Source organism: Balaenoptera borealis, assembly GCF_965194805.1.
Source record: "Balaenoptera borealis genome assembly, chromosome: 14".
In the NCBI taxonomy this organism is placed as follows: domain Eukaryota; kingdom Metazoa; phylum Chordata; class Mammalia; order Artiodactyla; family Balaenopteridae; genus Balaenoptera; species Balaenoptera borealis.
Window position 1 is genome coordinate 44,618,634 of NC_138875.1, and position 6,360 is coordinate 44,624,993.

General features: G+C 41.6%; 1 pseudogene across 1 annotated transcript; it reads left to right on the forward strand.

Moving 5' to 3' along the window:
* Positions 1–402: 402 nt before the first annotated feature.
* LOC309610777 (peptidyl-prolyl cis-trans isomerase A pseudogene) lies at positions 403–3,086 on the forward strand (annotated as a pseudogene). Its single transcript has one exon. The product of its transcript is annotated as a peptidyl-prolyl cis-trans isomerase A pseudogene (transcript).
* The last annotated feature ends 3,274 nt before the right edge of the window (positions 3,087–6,360 follow it).

Genomic DNA, 6,360 nt, shown 5'->3' on the forward strand with positions numbered 1-6,360 from the left:
TATGATTCATACTAAAATTGGGCTTTGTTGCGTAAGATACACAACCCTATAGGGCAGGGAAGGTGGTATCTGCATTTGACCGTTGGGTTTGCCCCGTGTAGAGCTCAGTCGTGGAGTTTCATTCAGATTCAAAATCAGTGTCTCTTTTGCTTCTATTCACATTTAACCTTTTCAATTAGCAGACAGTGTGCTAATTGCAAGATCACTCAGGGTTCTAGTCCCAGCTCTGCCACTAACTTTCTGACTGATAGGGGCCCCATCAGAGTCACAGCCTTATTAAAAATGCATATCCAGTGACTATAGTAGATAACACTGTATCGTATAATTGAAATTTGCTATGAAAGTAGAACTTAAATATTTTCACCACACACACACACACACACACACACACACACACACACACACACACAGGTAAATATGTTAGGTGACAGATGTTTAACTCCACGGAGGTATCATTTTACAGTACATACATATATCAAATTATATCTTACAATTTAATTGCCAGTTATACTTCAATAAAGCTGAAAAAAAAAAAAAAAAAGCACATCCAGGCTTTTTTGCAGACGCCGCCACCCCGGAACCTCCCGCGCTGTCCAACCACGGTCAACCCTACCATGTTCTCTGACATCGCCGTTGGCGGCGAGACCTGGGGCCGCGTCTCCTTCGAGCTGTTTGCAGACAAAGTTCCAAAGACAGCAGAAAACTTTTGTGCTCTGAGCACTGGGGAGAAAGGCTTTGGTTATAAAGGTTCCTGCTTTCACAGAATAATTCCGGGATTTATGTGCCAGGGTGGTGACTGCACACGCCATGGTGGCACTGGTGGCAAGTCCATCTCTGGGGAGAAATTTGATGATGAGAATTTCCTCCTGAAGCATACGGGTCCTGGCATCTTGTCCGTGGCAAATGCTGGCCCCAACACAAACGGTTCCCAGTTTTTCATCTGCACTGCCGAGACTGAGTGGTTGGAGGGCAAGCATGTGGTCTTTGGCAAGGTGAAAGAGGGCATGAATATTGTGGAAGCCATGGAGCGCTTTGGGTCCAGGAATGGCAAGGCCAGCAAGAAGATCACCATTGCTGACTGTGGACAAAGCTAACAATAAATTTGACTTGTGTTCTATCTTAACCACCAGAGAGCACCCCTTCATCCCCGTCTGCTCAAAATATCCTATAATCTTTGTGTTCTCATTGCACTTCTTTGGGTTCCATATTTTCCTAATCCCCCTCCAAGTTTAGCTGAATTGCAAAGTTAAGTTTACGGTTACGAAATGAAAACTAAACAACCAAAAAAAAAAAAAAAAAAAGCACATCCGTAGGTCCTACCCAGATCTACTGAATTAGAACACAGGGGCAGGGCCTGGAATCTGCATTTTAAACAGGCACCACAGATCAACTATACTGCATTTAAAAAGTAAAAATTTAAAATAAAATGAACAGGCACCGCAGGAGATTATTACACAGGCTGAAGTTTGAGAAACACTGGACTGCAGGGCTGTGTAAAGTCTTTTCCAGATCCACAAATTCGACGCAGTGGGGTTGCGATGCAGCTGCCATCCACATCTTCCTGGAGCTACCACACCCTGCAGCTCCGCCCACATCTTCTTCTCTTCAGTTAACTCATCACAGAGAAGATTGAAGGAGAGAAGGGAAAGCAGCAGGAGTAGGCCCCATGGGAGCCTGAGCCACTGGCTGTGTTCGGACAGTTCGCTGTACCTTTTGGACCTACTTGGGTCTGGTTACACATACAGCAGGGGCTGGCAAACCACAGCCCATGGGCCAAATCCAGCCCGACCCCTGTTTTGTAGCTTGCATTCTTTGTGAACTAAGAATGGTTTTTACATTTTTAGATGGGAAAAAAATCAAAATAAGAATAACATATCATACCCATAAAATTATATGAAATTCAAATTTCAATGTCAATAAATTAAGTCTTCTTGGAACACAGCCACAGCTCATTCATGTACATTTTGTTTATGGCCACTAAATTTGCTCTGAGTGCCATGTGCCGAGGCTGGTCTCAGCTAATGGGGGGATTCCATTTTCTTTGTCGGTGACTGACCAGGGGTAGGTATGTGACCAAGGAGAGATCAGAGAAAGTCTTCTAGGGGCTCCAGGGAAACGTCCTCCTCCCTTATAAAGTGGTACAAAGAGATTTCCTTAAATCTTTGAACAATGTCATCCGAGGGCATCCTGCTTGGATTTTCTTCAGTTGCCGTCTTGCATGGGGAAATGTCCATGAACAGTGGAGATATTGAGCTGGAACTCTGACACAGCTGGTATATATATATTTTTCTCTCTTTTTTCCTCTCTTGCCAACAACATCAAGAATGCTCCAAAGTTATTGCACTTTTCTGATTAAGAACATTCTGGGTAAAATGATTTCTGACTTGTGGTCTAGAAGGAGAGAAAGTATGCTGTGGATATCTTGCATTGCAAGAAAGACAGAGCTGGGTTATTATAGGTGTTGACATTTCCTATGAGCCCCACTTACAAAACTGAGATTAAGTAACTTGCCCAAGTTCACATAGCTGGTCAGCATGGATCTAAACCCAGCAGCCAAGCTCCAGCACCTGTGGTGTTGACCTCTGCACACCACTGCCCTCTCCTCAAGGTCTGGATGAGGCCGATGCTCTCTCTCACCTCCCACCTCCTTTTCAGGGTGGGTCTGATAATCAGGCATGGACAATCAGTGCGTTCCATTCTCACGGCCAGAGTCACTGGTTCAGGTGGGATATGTGACACAAGGTAGGCCAGGGAGTCTCAACCCCAAGGCTTTTCTGGAACTATTAGAAAAGAGAATCTGTGTCAGATGGAGTAGCCAAACCAACAGGTTTTACACCTGAAGCTGCTGTTGGCCATCATTCCACCACAGAGAGAGAGCCAACACAGGACTATGCAATCGAAGGAAGGAGACAGACAGCTCCTGCTGACATATGTGAGTCTGCATCTAGCCAGGCCTGACAGCCTTTTCTTTCTTTTCCTCCCTTCCTTCTTTCTTTCTCTTTCTTCCTTCCTTCCTTCCTTCCTTCCTTTCTTTCTTTTTCTTTCTTTCTTTCCTTCCTTCCTTCCTTCCTTTCTTCCTTCCTTTCTTTCTTTCTCCCTCCCTCCCTCCCTTTCTTCTCCCTTCCTTCCTTCCTTCGTTCCTTCCTTCCTTCCTTCCTTCCTTCCTCCTTTCCTTTCCTTTCCTTCCTTTCCTTTCTTTTCCTTCCTTTCCTTTCCTTTCCTTCTTTTCCTTTCCTTTCCTTTCTTTTCTTTACCCCCAAGATTTGCTTGCATCAGCTTGTATTTTTTCTTTCACAACCACAACCCATGGGTAATACAGGAACCATCAACATTCTTCAGCAGATGAAGACCTAAGCAAGTGCTGAGACCTTGGGGATACATAGCTGCATGAGAAGTGGACTGTGTCTTCACAAAACTAAACAAAGTGAACTGTGGATACAGTAGAGTGTGCCACGGGCCATGCTGTGGTGTGTATAGAGTGTGATGGGGAGAAGGGGTCCTCGTTTAGATTGAGGATTTAGGAAAAGCTCCCAGAAGCTAAGTAGGAGGTAGAAGGAAGGACATTTTAGGCAGAGGGAATAACAATATAAGGCAAAGAAGTGTCAGCTAGCATGTGATTAAGTGTCAGCTTAATTCTGGAGACCATGAGTAGTTTGTTATGCGGCTGGTGCAAGGGGTGCCTTTTGAAATGTGTTGGCAGATAGGCCCAAGGGTAGGGAGACATCAGATCATGAAGGACCTTTATCTTTCAGGTGGAAAATCATTTAAAGATTTAAGCAGGGAGAAAAGGTGGTTAGGTTTGTTAGGAAGATGATCACCTTGGCTCTAGTGTGGAGGATAGATGGAGAATAGGCAATGTTCTCTCACTCATGAGACTGTGAACATCTCTCTTTAATTCTGTTTTTCACAGCAATCTGATTGCCAACATCTCGACAGAAGGGCCATAGTAAAAGTGAGAAATCAGTATCAATGTCGGAGAAAAAGCAAAGCAAACCAAACCAAAGAAAACAAGTATATCCTTTCAGCCCCCAGCAGGGCTACTATTTGAATACACAGCAATTAAATTTCGAATGAAAATCATTGCTACCAAAATCAGGCTTAGTATGAGTGTTGGAAACTCCTTTCTCCTTCTGTGAAAAGGTTTTATTTCTTTTCACTAAAACTTAAAGAGGACTCAGGGGTTTATAGGATTCATTCAGGAGCAGTTCACTATAGGAATGTGTTAGTGGAATGGGCAGTGAAACGCCATCATTTGATCCCAAGAAAGCCTGTCATTTGATTCCATTTACAGTGGGTAGCGCACATCAGTGGGCGGTGTAGCCCGGGGCTGTGACCTACTTTGCGGCTGATGTCTTCCACTGTTCCTGGGAGGGAGGTTATTTTTGTTTCCGCTCATCTCTTATACACACACAGGAAACATAAGCATCTGATGCTCCCTGAAAACATCCCGATAGTTCTAGGGCAAAATGGGCTTCAAGGTTATTTAATTTATGCCTCTTAAATCCTGACAATTTTTTCCCCAAGTGAATTATATGCAGTATATAGAATTTTTAACCTTTTACTCATCTTTTCCTTACCATCACTTTTTTTTTTTTTAAGAAAATATTCCAAGGCTTAAGTGGCTGATTATGAACTCCCAGCTTTTGTGCTCCTGGATATAATGTTTGTTTTGTTTTCCTGAAAGATTGCACTAAAATCCTCTTTTCTTGGTATGTGTATTCTTTTTTTTTTTTTTAAAGATTTATTTGACTGATTGATTGATTGATTGCTATGTTGGGTCTTCGTTTCTGTGCTAGGGCTTTCTCTAGTTGCGGCGAGCGGGGGCCACTCTTCATCGCGGTGCGCGGGCCTCTCACTATCGTGGTCTCTCTTGTTGCGGAGCACAGGCTCCAGACGCGCAGGCTCAGTAGTTGTGGCTCTCGGGCCTAGTTGATCCGCGGCATGTGGGATCTTCCCAGACCAGGGCTCGAACCCGTGTCCCCTGCATTGGCAGGCAGATTCTCAACCACTGCGCCACCAGGGAAGCCCCGGTATGTGTATTCTAATTTGAAAAAAAATGATAATTTAAAAGACATTTCAGTAACATTTCATTAGGAAAACAACTGGGAGCACATCTTCATGGTACACTTGCAGGAGGTTAGTGATGTAAGAAACACCTGTAGTGTCTCTACCTTTTAATATCCAGGGATTTGTTGGCTTTTAGTTATCCTTGGATTAGTCTGGTTTTAATTTTATCTGCCTTATTTAGAAGCTATTGCCATGCTTGTTTAAAAGGAAGTCTTCTCACATATTAGGCAGTCATTTTGTGGGAGTTTATTCAGACTAATTTTATGTTTTGATTATGTTTTGATTATGTCTCTGAGTTCATCTAGCATCATGAGGCTTAGTTAACCTTCTGTCGGTTCAGTGGTGCCTGATATTTGTGAGCTAGGGAAAACCTTTTTCTTCCCATCAGAATCTGTAGTTCATGGCAATAAACCTCACCCAGGTATTCCTATAACAACACACCAAAATAACAGTATAGATCATAAGCAGTAAGGAACACCAGCTTTAGAATGATTCATCTGTTTTCAAATCTTAACTCCACTACTGCAAAGCTATATGATATCAAGGAAGTGACCCTTGGGATTTTCATCTGAAAAATGGTGTAATATTTACTGCAAGTGGTTGTTTTGAGTTATTAATGAAATAAAATGCCGAAGAAGTTACCTAATATGGCATCTACTAATGACAGGGTTTCAAGTCAGGAAACTATTGTTATAATTCCCTTTTCTTTTTATCTCACCTTTTGCATTTCTCCCAATATCTTTCTAGTTTGGAAATGGAGTCTAGCTAACATTTATAATGTTGATCCTATTTTGATATTTTGGCTACTATTTCCTTTCAAATATCGAATTCTTCCTTTCTGGTCTTGATCTGTTATTTTGATTTTTCTCAAATGGTTTCACTGTCTGGATATAATAATCTTACTTTATTTTATCCATTTTATTTCCTCTACTCTTTGAGGTCTCTTTTTCTTCTTGACTGGTTATGCTGATAACTATGATCAAAGTTTCTATCTTTAGACACCAAATTTCATCCCATTTGCTGTCAGAGCCTCTCAGGGTGAATTTAGAGTCTACCAGCTGACATTTTCTTTCTTTTTTTTCTTAGAAATATTTTTATTACAAGGGTTTTTTTGGGGGGGATGCTGCTTTTTTAAAAAATTGAAATATTTCTAACCTGACATTTTTATTGAAGGATGACTTGCAATCTTTACTGCTTTTATTTTGTATTTAAAATTTTTTAATATTTTTCTATAAATGCTTTAAATTTTTAAAATTGTCCCTCATACTTAATATTATTCTTTTTCTCAAATAT